The sequence below is a fragment of the Schistocerca piceifrons genome, unplaced genomic scaffold (assembly GCF_021461385.2).
Source record: "Schistocerca piceifrons isolate TAMUIC-IGC-003096 unplaced genomic scaffold, iqSchPice1.1 HiC_scaffold_694, whole genome shotgun sequence".
Taxonomy (NCBI): domain Eukaryota; kingdom Metazoa; phylum Arthropoda; class Insecta; order Orthoptera; family Acrididae; genus Schistocerca; species Schistocerca piceifrons.
Window position 1 is genome coordinate 66,749 of NW_025728942.1, and position 13,730 is coordinate 80,478.

Here is a 13,730-nt window from a genome sequence, read left to right on the forward strand (position 1 = left end):
CTCGTATACATGTGATGGAGACCGTGTCTCACACTGCTGTGGCGTACACCTTGGCCTAGGCTCTGCTGTGTATCGCCACTTGCATTACAGGCAGCTGCTTTCGCGGGCGCGTCCGTGGCCGTGATCGTCTAGTGGTTAGGACATTGCGTTGTGGCCGCAATAACCCAGGTTCGAATCCTGGTCACGGCAATTTTGAAAGTTTTGCCTTGCTGCCGTTGCAATGACGAGTACTCGAAATGACAGTACTCTCTTGATTTTTTCACTCGTGTTCCGCAGGCCGCAGTTTGCCCTACCACTTCATCCCCAACACGTAATGTCGCCTCCCAGAGCGCAGACGTCCGCTGCTCTCTGTAGTCGAAAAGGGCAGTTGTTTGAAGTGCGATGGATGAGCAGCCAGTCCCAGCAGAACAGGAAGCTGTGGCGTGCACTGTTTGTACAAATGCTAGGAACACTGGCGCACCAAGCAGCGCATGTAGCGTGGCCGAGCGCTTTAAGGCGCTGGTTTAAGGCACCAGACTCTCTGTAGGCGCGGTTTCGAATCCCGTAGCTGCCGGGGGCTTTGCTGTGATCGCGTTAAGCTGCCGCTTTTTCTTCAAGTGTAACCTCCTTGAGCTCACATATGTTTGATACATGGAGCATTGTGGCTCCGCCTGACAGTTACAGCTACGATACTTTAGTGGTTACGGAAAGCCCAGGTTCGAAACCTGGTCACGGTACGAAAACGTCTCTTGACGCTGTCTCCTTAACTGCGACAGCTACAGACAAGTGGCGTCGCTACCATACGGCGGGCACGGCTTTTTCTTGCTGTGGATGGCCTAAAGAGACGCTTCCAGTGGGAGAGCAGTGGAAATACATGGCACGGCGATTGCCAAGATACTTCCATTTCGAAGTGATCTTTGTAGTACAAAGGAAACGTTTTGCGGCTGCTGCTCCAACGGTAACGTGGCCGAGCGGTCTAAGGCGCTGGTTTTAGGCACCAGTCTCTTCGGAGGCGTGGGTTCGAATCCCACCGTTGCCACTTTTTACGTCTCATTTTTGTGCCGTTGCGGTGTGTTCTCGTGGGGTAGGACGCAGCTCTTGTGACGCGCGTGCTGTGTAGGTAGCGTGGCCGAGCGGTCTAAGGCGCTGGTTTCAGGCACCATTCTCTTCGGAGGCGTGGGTTCCAATCCCACAGCTGCCAAACGTGTAATGTTTCCTGTGTCGAAGGCAGGTGCACTCATTGCCCGCAAAGGAAACAGCACAACAAGGCGTGAGCGTCTGCTTGGTGAATTGTCGTAGAACAGTGCGTGGTGCAACGACAGGATTTGTAGGCACCTTTTGCTCTCATCATTGCTGGCGTCCGTCTCCACGAAATGCGTCCGGGGCACGCCGTTCTATAACGCGAGAGAGTGGATTTTTTTACAGTTGTCGTCAGTTAACCGTGGGTGGCTCCTGCGTTCGCTGGAAAGAGCACTGCCGTCGTTATCCGGTGTGGTCTAGTGGCCAGTTCCGCTTTAGACGCCGTGCAGTGTGGACGTGCCTAGTCTTCCGCTCCGCCGTAGCGTTACGTATAGTGGACTATCGTTTTTGTTACGTGTTGTGTTGCAACTTCTGAGAGTATTTCTCCGTCGTTGTTTCGTACCTTGTGTTACTTTCTGTCCTTATTTCAGTGTTTTTTGTGTAGCGGTTTCGACCGCATATTTTGAAAATGTCGTCCCAGGTTATTCCTCGTCAGGCTACAGTTAGTTTTGCTTTTGACAAGTCAACCCGCCATGTGCAACCTAGTTCTCTTGAGATTCATGATTGGTTGGTAGATACCTTTGGTGTTCATTCGGATCAGGTGCACACTGCTTATTTTGATACCGAACTGTATGTTTTCTTTGTTAAGTTTATGGACCCACTTCAGGTTGATAAAATTCTTTCTAAATATGGTCATCAAGTTCTCTTTCGGCATCGGGATGATTCTGTAAGTACCGTGCTGCTTTCCAATGCTTCCATCACGTATACCAATGTTCGTGTTTACAACCTTCCACCGGAGGTGGATAATGTCTATCTTAAGGAGGGTCTACAGAAGTATGGTGATGTAAAGAGCATTCGCCTTGAACGCTGGTCAAGCCAACATCGCCTGCAATGTTACAGTGGTATTCGTTCAGTCGAAATGCACGTTAAGCAGAATATTCCATCTCACCTGCAGATCGGTGGATATCGTGTCCATGTAACATATAGTGGTCAGGTTGGCACCTGTTTTTTGTGCAATGAAAGTGGTCACGTGCGTACCGACTGTCCGCGGAGAGTTCTTGTTTTAAAAAATTCTCTCGAACAGCGTCGCAAGTTAACGGTCGCTGACCTCGTTGCAGGTGGTTCTGCTCTTGGTGTAGCACAGTCCAGTGGTAGTAGCGCCCCGCCACAGGTTTTGCGCACCCCTGATACAGAATTTCCTCCTTTGCGTGCTAAATCTGATGTTGTTCCGTCTGTCCCTCAGGTGGGTGTGCCACTTTTGAATAATAAGAGGCGTCGCCCACACGATGGAAATAGTACGGATGAGGATCTCCCTGAGATGCCCCAGTCCGAGCGACCGGCATCCTCCGAGCCACTGTGTACTGTAGCTGCTCCCTGCCCTCCTGAGGTAGCGGTTCCGGTGGCGGCTGCTGGCGCCCCTCCGGCCTCCGACGCAGCTTCTCTCGAGTCGGGTCGTCGGTCGGGCCTGTTGGCGCCGTCTTCCGAACCGACTTCGATGTCACAACAAGTGGAGCCGCGACAACTTCCTGCTTCGCTGCCCCATACCTCTGCCAGCGGAGCTGCTCCGCTTCCTTCCAACTCTGCGGCCTCGGACCTTCCTGCTCACGTTTCGCCTCCGTGCAGTCCATGTTTGCCGGAAGCTAGTGCAGGTGTTGACCATTCCGTTTTGTCGGATGTTTCCCCCGCGACCCCGGATCCCGCATGTGGACCGGCGCGGGTGGTGTCGGATACAGAACTTGACCCTCCTACGTCACCGGCGGCTGAAGTTTCCTTGCCCGTCAGCCGACGCAAGTTACGCGTTCAGCCGAACGTTAATGCTGTTCGTAAAAAACCGAAACGTAAGGGATCCGCGGAACGGGGTAGCAGTCCCCCTCCCTCGGATGCCTCCGTCACCCCTGCTATGGACTGTGACGCTGGTGCGTCGGTGTAGGTGATTTGTTTTCTCGCTTTTCTCTCTATGGTTCAAGCATACACCTTTCTTACCTTAAATGTTAACCGTATTGAGTCCGACGTTCGCATTGCCTCTTTGCGGCAGTTTATTTACGACGCCTGTGCGGACGTAGTGTTTTTGCAAGAAGTGTTGTTTTCTGATCTCTCTCTACCTGGATTTCAAACTGTTTTTAATGTCGCGCCGGAATATTCAACAGGAACTGCTCTTTTCTTTCGAGAGGGCATTCCTATTACTGACATTGAATTCCTTGACTCTGGCCGTGGGATTGGTTGTCGTCTTTTTGATCTCCGCCTCGTTGTTTTGTATGCCCCCTCTGGTTCGGGTCACACTGTGGCTCGATCGCGCTTTTATAAAGAAGAGCTTATTTATCTTTTGCGCCAGAGTCCTCGGAGTCTCCTGCTCGGAGGCGATTTTAATTGTGTTTTACGCCCTGCAGACCAGTCCCCCAATTTTAATTACTGCCGTGATTTACATGACTTAGTTCGTACGATGCATCTGCGTGATGTTTGGGAACACAAATATCCAACCCTGGTGAAATATACGTTTTTTACCGCGTCCTCATGCAGTAGACTCGACAGATTCTATTTATCTGATTTTTTATGTGATAAAATTCTTTCTGTCGATGTTATTCCTACTAGTTTTTCTGACCATTGTGCTTTTACTGCAACTGTAAATCTTAGTCGCCAACCTGCAAAACTTTATCGTTCCCAGTGGATGTTAAATGTTTCCCACCTTGCCGACAGTGCTATGGATGATGTTATAAGTGGCGTGTGGGAGCGATGTCTTCGCTCTGTCCCGCGATACCCCTCCTTGCTGGTTTGGTGGACTGCGTTTGCCAAGCCCAAGATTCGTCAGACTTTGATTTTCTACTGTGCTGCTAGGACGCGTGATTTTAAGAACACGTATGAATATTACTACTCTGTCCTGCGTGAACTATATGACGCGGCGGGTACCTCTCCACTGCGGATCCATGATGTTCGTCGTATTAAAGCCAAGCTCTTGAGCCTTAAACAACGACAGATGGATGGTCTGCGAGTTAAGTCGAAACCTCACTCTCTTGTTGAAGGTGAACTGACATCCTTGTACCACCTGCTACGGCATCAGACTCGTCGTCGTCGCTCCTTCATCTCTTCTCTGACGGTGGATGATGGGCGACAGCTTAGTGCACAGGAGGAAATGGTTCGTGCTCTTCATCAGTATTACACTAGTCTCTATTCTGCCGATGATTCTGGTGAGTCTCTTTCGGATGATGTCTTTGGGGATCTAACTGCGACGATCGCGCCTGACGCGAACGGCGAATTTCTCCGGGAGTTCCAGGTAGATGATGTTTTCGATTTTATTGCTCGCTCTCCGTCCAGTAAATCGCCGGGTCCAGACGGCCTGCCTAAAGAATTTTATCTCCGTTTTTGGCCTCTTTTGGGTGGCATTTTTACGCAGATTTTAAATGAGATTGTCAGAGGGATGGATGTGCCTGCCGATTTTAAAGTAGGGAAAATTGTTTTAATTCCGAAGTCCTCTGGTCGTTTATCTGCTGCCAATCTTCGTCCGCTCACATTGCTGAATTTTGACTATAAGACAGCTGCTAGAGCGCTCAATAGCCGGCTGTCTTCTCTGCTTCGGGGTGTGATTGGTGCACATCAATGTTGTTTTCATGATAGATCTATTCTGACACCAGTAGCCGAATATCGGGATGTTGTCTCGGTTGCGGCGGTTACAAACGTACATTGTGCCTTTGCCTTCCTTGATTTTTATAAGGCTTTTGATCACGTCAGTCATGTGTTTTTAGATCGTGTTTTAGGTACAATAGGTTTTAACGCTTCATCACGTGGTGTTCTTGGCAATTTGTACAGGGGAATAACAGCTCGGGTGTCTGTCAATGGGCAGCTGACGCCGCCCATTGCTATCCGCCGCGGAGTGCCTCAGGGTAGTCCGCTCTCTATGTCTTTATTCGTTTTGTCCCTGGAACCGCTGCTTCGGACTATTGCTCTCAAGCTTCAGGGTATGTCCCTCTCTGGTGGGAAGCTCTCGGTTAAGGCATATGCGGATGATGTCGTTGTTCTCCTCCGTCAACGAGATGATATCCCGTTGTTGAAAGGGGCAGTTGATGCATACTGTCGTGTCTCTGGAGCGCGTCTCAATCAGGGTAAATGTAAGTTCCTTGATATTCGAGGATTTCGCGATGCTGACGTCCCTTGGGCCACTTTTGTCGATCGCCATACGTCCTTGGGGATTATCATTGATCGGTGTCCTCTAAAAATGGCGGCTCTCAATTGGAAGTATGTCACCGAGAAGATACAGGGGGCTCTGATGGTCCATGAGCAGCGCTCTGCTACCATTTTGCAAAAAGTCCGAATTTTAGACACCTACGTCCTATGTAAAGCTTATTATGTTGCTCAGCTGTTCCCACTTCCCATGATGGTGGCGAAAAGGTTGCGCCAATTGTCTAGCAGGTTTATATGGAAGGGCCATCTATTCAAGTTACGTTACGAGGTAATGACGAAACCGCGTCTCTCCGGAGGCTTGGGCCTCTCTGACATTACTCGCAAGGCGTCTGCTTTGTACGTCCGCCGAACGACTCTAATTGTTACGCAAGAAGTGACTTCAATTACATCCAGGCTTTTTACTGTTGTGCGTCCGGCGAGCCTTGCTCCACCTGTCGATGTCGGACGCCTAAATTTTAAGTTGAAACACATTCGGGAATTTTACATTGCGGTGAGTTACCTCGGTGACGTCTTCTTGCGGCGACCGGTGCCAACGACCAAGAGCTTGATTGCCCGCTGGGAGGGGCTGGCCAGTCCCAATCCAATAGAACTGGCGTCTCCATCCGTGTCCTGGAGGAACGTCTGGAAGAACGTTAGTCTGCCGATCCACTCTATGGCCGTGGCGTCCACGTGGTATAGGGTAATAAATAATTTGGTTCCCACCAATGTACGACTGCACCGTATTGGTCTTTCTGACACGGACACCTGTACTCGGTGTGGTCTCCTGGATACCCTTGAACATCGATTCACCTGCTGTGGGCACCTTGCTAATTGGCGTTGGCTCAGGAAACAACTTGCTTTTGTCACTAGGTCTGCTGAAGCCGCTTATACTATTGACATCATCGTCCGGCCCGATTCTTCCTTTTTTCCGCGGACGAAGCTCCATACCGTCATGTGGTTGATTGGCCATTTCGTACATTTTGTCAACAGTTGTCATGAAGAGGATGGACACCTAGCGTTTCGGCAGTACATGCTTACTGCTTACTGGCAGCGCTTGCGATTGCCAGGCCTCCGAGATGATTTTGCCAATATGCTTAGCCTGACATTTGATAGAGAGGGTGTTGGCTAAGGTCACCTGTGTGAGCCATTTTCTTTTATACTGTTTCTGAATTTGCCGCCTTTATGTATGTTTCTTCTCTACACCAGGACTGAAGTTTTCGTTTTTTAACCTTTATTTCAGTAAGCAGTCTACATTATATAGTCATGTTTTAGGATTTTAATTTCAGTACTGTACTTCTTTTGAAGTGGCTGTGTGGTGGATATTCTTTAATATTTTTTTCAATTGATATATTCGTTCGAGTGGTAGAGTGTCTGCTTCAAAAAAAAAAAAAAAAAAAGTGGCTAGGATACCTGGCTCTCACCCAGGAGGTCCGGGTTCGATTCCCGGTACCGGAATCGCGCGTTTTTGTTGCTCCTCTTATGCGACTTGTCTCGACTTTGCTCGACTGACGCTACGCTGACGCGTGCAGAAAGCTACGTTAAGTATGATTCACGGCAACACCTGACGGCGAGAGAGATGAAGCGTCTATCCACTTGTTATCCAGCCACATACCTGTAGTCAAGAGGCTTGGGGGACTGCAAGACATTGCCACGGAGGTGAATGCAGCTAACCACTGTAGTTAGTGTCCTGACAGCGCAGGCACGTTCATTTGCTCGTATACATGTGATGGAGACCGTGTCTCACACTGCTGTGGCGTACACCTTGGCCTAGGCTCTGCTGTGTATCGCCACTTGCATTACAGGCAGCTGCTTTCGCGGGCGCGTCCGTGGCCGTGATCGTCTAGTGGTTAGGACATTGCGTTGTGGCCGCAATAACCCAGGTTCGAATCCTGGTCACGGCAATTTTGAAAGTTTTGCCTTGCTGCCGTTGCAATGACGAGTACTCGAAATGACAGTACTCTCTTGATTTTTTCACTCGTGTTCCGCAGGCCGCAGTTTGCCCTACCACTTCATCCCCAACACGTAATGTCGCCTCCCAGAGCGCAGACGTCCGCTGCTCTCTGTAGTCGAAAAGGGCAGTTGTTTGAAGTGCGATGGATGAGCAGCCAGTCCCAGCAGAACAGGAAGCTGTGGCGTGCACTGTTTGTACAAATGCTAGGAACACTGGCGCACCAAGCAGCGCATGTAGCGTGGCCGAGCGCTTTAAGGCGCTGGTTTAAGGCACCAGACTCTCTGTAGGCGCGGTTTCGAATCCCGTAGCTGCCGGGGGCTTTGCTGTGATCGCGTTAAGCTGCCGCTTTTTCTTCAAGTGTAACCTCCTTGAGCTCACATATGTTTGATACATGGAGCATTGTGGCTCCGCCTGACAGTTACAGCTACGATACTTTAGTGGTTACGGAAAGCCCAGGTTCGAAACCTGGTCACGGTACGAAAACGTCTCTTGACGCTTTCTCCTTAACTGCGACAGCTACAGACAAGTGGCGTCGCTACCATACGGCGGGCACGGCTTTTTCTTGCTGTGGATGGCCTAAAGAGACGCTTCCAGTGGGAGAGCAGTGGAAATACATGGCACGGCGATTGCCAAGATACTTCCATTTCGAAGTGATCTTTGTAGTACAAAGGAAACGTTTTGCGGCTGCTGCTCCAACGGTAACGTGGCCGAGCGGTCTAAGGCGCTGGTTTTAGGCACCAGTCTCTTCGGAGGCGTGGGTTCGAATCCCACCGTTGCCACTTTTTACGTCTCATTTTTGTGCCGTTGCGGTGTGTTCTCGTGGGGTAGGACGCAGCTCTTGTGACGCGCGTGCTGTGTAGGTAGCGTGGCCGAGCGGTCTAAGGCGCTGGTTTCAGGCACCATTCTCTTCGGAGGCGTGGGTTCCAATCCCACAGCTGCCAAACGTGTAATGTTTCCTGTGTCGAAGGCAGGTGCACTCATTGCCCGCAAAGGAAACAGCACAACAAGGCGTGAGCGTCTGCTTGGTGAATTGTCGTAGAACAGTGCGTGGTGCAACGACAGGATTTGTAGGCACCTTTTGCTCTCATCATTGCTGGCGTCCGTCTCCACGAAATGCGTCCGGGGCACGCCGTTCTATAACGCGAGAGAGTGGATTTTTTACAGTTGTCGTCAGTTAACCGTGGGTGGCTCCTGCGTTCGCTGGAAAGAGCACTGCCGTCGTTATACGGTGTGGTCTAGTGGGTAGGATACCTGGCTCTCACCCAGGAGGCCCGCGTTCGATTCCCGGTACCGGAATCGCGCGTTTTTGTTGCTCCTCTTATGCGACTTGTCTCGACTTTGCTCGACTGACGCTACGCTGACGCGTGCAGAAAGCTACGTTAAGTATGATTCACGGCAACACCTGACGGCGAGAGAGATGAAGCGTCTATCCACTTGTTATCCAGCCACATACCTGTAGTCAAGAGGCTTGGGGGACTGCAAGACATTGCCACGGAGGTGAATGCAGCTAACCACTGTAGTTAGTGTCCTGACAGCGCAGGCACGTTCATTTGCTCGTATACATGTGATGGAGACCGTGTCTCACACTGCTGTGGCGTACACCTTGGCCTAGGCTCTGCTGTGTATCGCCACTTGCATTACAGGCAGCTGCTTTCGCGGGCGCGTCCGTGGCCGTGATCGTCTAGTGGTTAGGACATTGCGTTGTGGCCGCAATAACCCAGGTTCGAATCCTGGTCACGGCAATTTTGAAAGTTTTGCCTTGCTGCCGTTGCAATGACGAGTACTCGAAATGACAGTACTCTCTTGATTTTTTCACTCGTGTTCCGCAGGCCGCAGTTTGCCCTACCACTTCATCCCCAACACGTAATGTCGCCTCCCAGAGCGCAGACGTCCGCTGCTCTCTGTAGTCGAAAAGGGCAGTTGTTTGAAGTGCGATGGATGAGCAGCCAGTCCCAGCAGAACAGGAAGCTGTGGCGTGCACTGTTTGTACAAATGCTAGGAACACTGGCGCACCAAGCAGCGCATGTAGCGTGGCCGAGCGCTTTAAGGCGCTGGTTTAAGGCACCAGACTCTCTGTAGGCGCGGTTTCGAATCCCGTAGCTGCCGGGGGCTTTGCTGTGATCGCGTTAAGCTGCCGCTTTTTCTTCAAGTGTAACCTCCTTGAGCTCACATATGTTTGATACATGGAGCATTGTGGCTCCGCCTGACAGTTACAGCTACGATACTTTAGTGGTTACGGAAAGCCCAGGTTCGAAACCTGGTCACGGTACGAAAACGTCTCTTGACGCTTTCTCCTTAACTGCGACAGCTACAGACAAGTGGCGTCGCTACCATACGGCGGGCACGGCTTTTTCTTGCTGTGGATGGCCTAAAGAGACGCTTCCAGTGGGAGAGCAGTGGAAATACATGGCACGGCGATTGCCAAGATACTTCCATTTCGAAGTGATCTTTGTAGTACAAAGGAAACGTTTTGCGGCTGCTGCTCCAACGGTAACGTGGCCGAGCGGTCTAAGGCGCTGGTTTTAGGCACCAGTCTCTTCGGAGGCGTGGGTTCGAATCCCACCGTTGCCACTTTTTACGTCTCATTTTTGTGCCGTTGCGGTGTGTTCTCGTGGGGTAGGACGCAGCTCTTGTGACGCGCGTGCTGTGTAGGTAGCGTGGCCGAGCGGTCTAAGGCGCTGGTTTCAGGCACCATTCTCTTCGGAGGCGTGGGTTCCAATCCCACAGCTGCCAAACGTGTAATGTTTCCTGTGTCGAAGGCAGGTGCACTCATTGCCCGCAAAGGAAACAGCACAACAAGGCGTGAGCGTCTGCTTGGTGAATTGTCGTAGAACAGTGCGTGGTGCAACGACAGGATTTGTAGGCACCTTTTGCTCTCATCATTGCTGGCGTCCGTCTCCACGAAATGCGTCCGGGGCACGCCGTTCTATAACGCGAGAGAGTGGATTTTTTACAGTTGTCGTCAGTTAACCGTGGGTGGCTCCTGCGTTCGCTGGAAAGAGCACTGCCGTCGTTATCCGGTGTGGTCTAGTGGCTAGGATACCTGGCTCTCACCCAGGAGGTCCGGGTTCGATTCCCGGTACCGGAATCGCGCGTTTTTGTTGCTCCTCTTATGCGACTTGTCTCGACTTTGCTCGACTGACGCTACGCTGACGCGTGCAGAAAGCTACGTTAAGTATGATTCACGGCAACACCTGACGGCGAGAGAGATGAAGCGTCTATCCACTTGTTATCCAGCCACATACCTGTAGTCAAGAGGCTTGGGGGACTGCAAGACATTGCCACGGAGGTGAATGCAGCTAACCACTGTAGTTAGTGTCCTGACAGCGCAGGCACGTTCATTTGCTCGTATACATGTGATGGAGACCGTGTCTCACACTGCTGTGGCGTACACCTTGGCCTAGGCTCTGCTGTGTATCGCCACTTGCATTACAGGCAGCTGCTTTCGCGGGCGCGTCCGTGGCCGTGATCGTCTAGTGGTTAGGACATTGCGTTGTGGCCGCAATAACCCAGGTTCGAATCCTGGTCACGGCAATTTTGAAAGTTTTGCCTTGCTGCCGTTGCAATGACGAGTACTCGAAATGACAGTACTCTCTTGATTTTTTCACTCGTGTTCCGCAGGCCGCAGTTTGCCCTACCACTTCATCCCCAACACGTAATGTCGCCTCCCAGAGCGCAGACGTCCGCTGCTCTCTGTAGTCGAAAAGGGCAGTTGTTTGAAGTGCGATGGATGAGCAGCCAGTCCCAGCAGAACAGGAAGCTGTGGCGTGCACTGTTTGTACAAATGCTAGGAACACTGGCGCACCAAGCAGCGCATGTAGCGTGGCCGAGCGCTTTAAGGCGCTGGTTTAAGGCACCAGACTCTCTGTAGGCGCGGTTTCGAATCCCGTAGCTGCCGGGGGCTTTGCTGTGATCGCGTTAAGCTGCCGCTTTTTCTTCAAGTGTAACCTCCTTGAGCTCACATATGTTTGATACATGGAGCATTGTGGCTCCGCCTGACAGTTACAGCTACGATACTTTAGTGGTTACGGAAAGCCCAGGTTCGAAACCTGGTCACGGTACGAAAACGTCTCTTGACGCTGTCTCCTTAACTGCGACAGCTACAGACAAGTGGCGTCGCTACCATACGGCGGGCACGGCTTTTTCTTGCTGTGGATGGCCTAAAGAGACGCTTCCAGTGGGAGAGCAGTGGAAATACATGGCACGGCGATTGCCAAGATACTTCCATTTCGAAGTGATCTTTGTAGTACAAAGGAAACGTTTTGCGGCTGCTGCTCCAACGGTAACGTGGCCGAGCGGTCTAAGGCGCTGGTTTTAGGCACCAGTCTCTTCGGAGGCGTGGGTTCGAATCCCACCGTTGCCACTTTTTACGTCTCATTTTTGTGCCGTTGCGGTGTGTTCTCGTGGGGTAGGACGCAGCTCTTGTGACGCGCGTGCTGTGTAGGTAGCGTGGCCGAGCGATCTAAGGCGCTGGTTTCAGGCACCATTCTCTTCGGAGGCGTGGGTTCCAATCCCACAGCTGCCAAACGTGTAATGTTTCCTGTGTCGAAGGCAGGTGCACTCATTGCCCGCAAAGGAAACAGCACAACAAGGCGTGAGCGTCTGCTTGGTGAATTGTCGTAGAACAGTGCGTGGTGCAACGACAGGATTTGTAGGCACCTTTTGCTCTCATCATTGCTGGCGTCCGTCTCCACGAAATGCGTCCGGGGCACGCCGTTCTATAACGCGAGAGAGTGGATTTTTTACAGTTGTCGTCAGTTAACCGTGGGTGGCTCCTGCGTTCGCTGGAAAGAGCACTGCCGTCGTTATCCGGTGTGGTCTAGTGGCTAGGATACCTGGCTCTCACCCAGGAGGTCCGGGTTCGATTCCCGGTACCGGAATCGCGCGTTTTTGTTGCTCCTCTTATGCGACTTGTCTCGACTTTGCTCGACTGACGCTACGCTGACGCGTGCAGAAAGCTACGTTAAGTATGATTCACGGCAACACCTGACGGCGAGAGAGATGAAGCGTCTATCCACTTGTTATCCAGCCACATACCTGTAGTCAAGAGGCTTGGGGGACTGCAAGACATTGCCACGGAGGTGAATGCAGCTAACCACTGTAGTTAGTGTCCTGACAGCGCAGGCACGTTCATTTGCTCGTATACATGTGATGGAGACCGTGTCTCACACTGCTGTGGCGTACACCTTGGCCTAGGCTCTGCTGTGTATCGCCACTTGCATTACAGGCAGCTGCTTTCGCGGGCGCGTCCGTGGCCGTGATCGTCTAGTGGTTAGGACATTGCGTTGTGGCCGCAATAACCCAGGTTCGAATCCTGGTCACGGCAATTTTGAAAGTTTTGCCTTGCTGCCGTTGCAATGACGAGTACTCGAAATGACAGTACTCTCTTGATTTTTTCACTCGTGTTCCGCAGGCCGCAGTTTGCCCTACCACTTCATCCCCAACACGTAATGTCGCCTCCCAGAGCGCAGACGTCCGCTGCTCTCTGTAGTCGAAAAGGGCAGTTGTTTGAAGTGCGATGGATGAGCAGCCAGTCCCAGCAGAACAGGAAGCTGTGGCGTGCACTGTTTGTACAAATGCTAGGAACACTGGCGCACCAAGCAGCGCATGTAGCGTGGCCGAGCGCTTTAAGGCGCTGGTTTAAGGCACCAGACTCTCTGTAGGCGCGGTTTCGAATCCCGTAGCTGCCGGGGGCTTTGCTGTGATCGCGTTAAGCTGCCGCTTTTTCTTCAAGTGTAACCTCCTTGAGCTCACATATGTTTGATACATGGAGCATTGTGGCTCCGCCTGACAGTTACAGCTACGATACTTTAGTGGTTACGGAAAGCCCAGGTTCGAAACCTGGTCACGGTACGAAAACGTCTCTTGACGCTTTCTCCTTAACTGCGACAGCTACAGACAAGTGGCGTCGCTACCATACGGCGGGCACGGCTTTTTCTTGCTGTGGATGGCCTAAAGAGACGCTTCCAGTGGGAGAGCAGTGGAAATACATGGCACGGCGATTGCCAAGATACTTCCATTTCGAAGTGATCTTTGTAGTACAAAGGAAACGTTTTGCGGCTGCTGCTCCAACGGTAACGTGGCCGAGCGGTCTAAGGCGCTGGTTTTAGGCACCAGTCTCTTCGGAGGCGTGGGTTCGAATCCCACCGTTGCCACTTTTTACGTCTCATTTTTGTGCCGTTGCGGTGTGTTCTCGTGGGGTAGGACGCAGCTCTTGTGACGCGCGTGCTGTGTAGGTAGCGTGGCCGAGCGGTCTAAGGCGCTGGTTTCAGGCACCATTCTCTTCGGAGGCGTGGGTTCCAATCCCACAGCTGCCAAACGTGTAATGTTTCCTGTGTCGAAGGCAGGTGCACTCATTGCCCGCAAAGGAAACAGCACAACAAGGCGTGAGCGTCTGCTTGGTGAATTG

The 13,730-nt window shown here is 51.8% G+C and overlaps 13 non-coding genes across 13 annotated transcripts; all 13 read left to right on the forward strand.

The window, feature by feature from the left end:
• Positions 1–117: 117 nt before the first annotated feature.
• Trnah-gug lies at positions 118–189 on the forward strand. The gene has a single exon. It is a non-coding gene; the product is annotated as a tRNA-His (tRNA).
• Positions 190–936: 747 nt separating this feature from the next.
• On the forward strand, positions 937–1,018 carry Trnal-uag. The gene has a single exon. It is a non-coding gene; the product is annotated as a tRNA-Leu (tRNA).
• Positions 1,019–7,199: 6,181 nt separating this feature from the next.
• Trnah-gug lies at positions 7,200–7,271 on the forward strand. The gene has a single exon. It is a non-coding gene; the product is annotated as a tRNA-His (tRNA).
• Positions 7,272–8,018: 747 nt separating this feature from the next.
• Positions 8,019–8,100, forward strand: Trnal-uag. Its single transcript has one exon. It is a non-coding gene; the product is annotated as a tRNA-Leu (tRNA).
• Positions 8,101–8,545: 445 nt separating this feature from the next.
• Trnae-cuc lies at positions 8,546–8,617 on the forward strand. Its single transcript has one exon. It is a non-coding gene; the product is annotated as a tRNA-Glu (tRNA).
• A 374-nt stretch (positions 8,618–8,991) lies between these two features.
• On the forward strand, positions 8,992–9,063 carry Trnah-gug. The gene has a single exon. It is a non-coding gene; the product is annotated as a tRNA-His (tRNA).
• Positions 9,064–9,810: 747 nt separating this feature from the next.
• On the forward strand, positions 9,811–9,892 carry Trnal-uag. The gene has a single exon. It is a non-coding gene; the product is annotated as a tRNA-Leu (tRNA).
• Positions 9,893–10,337: 445 nt separating this feature from the next.
• On the forward strand, positions 10,338–10,409 carry Trnae-cuc. Its single transcript has one exon. It is a non-coding gene; the product is annotated as a tRNA-Glu (tRNA).
• Positions 10,410–10,783: 374 nt separating this feature from the next.
• On the forward strand, positions 10,784–10,855 carry Trnah-gug. The gene has a single exon. It is a non-coding gene; the product is annotated as a tRNA-His (tRNA).
• Positions 10,856–11,602: 747 nt separating this feature from the next.
• Positions 11,603–11,684, forward strand: Trnal-uag. Its single transcript has one exon. It is a non-coding gene; the product is annotated as a tRNA-Leu (tRNA).
• Positions 11,685–12,129: 445 nt separating this feature from the next.
• On the forward strand, positions 12,130–12,201 carry Trnae-cuc. Its single transcript has one exon. It is a non-coding gene; the product is annotated as a tRNA-Glu (tRNA).
• A 374-nt stretch (positions 12,202–12,575) lies between these two features.
• On the forward strand, positions 12,576–12,647 carry Trnah-gug. Its single transcript has one exon. It is a non-coding gene; the product is annotated as a tRNA-His (tRNA).
• A 747-nt stretch (positions 12,648–13,394) lies between these two features.
• Positions 13,395–13,476, forward strand: Trnal-uag. The gene has a single exon. It is a non-coding gene; the product is annotated as a tRNA-Leu (tRNA).
• The last annotated feature ends 254 nt before the right edge of the window (positions 13,477–13,730 follow it).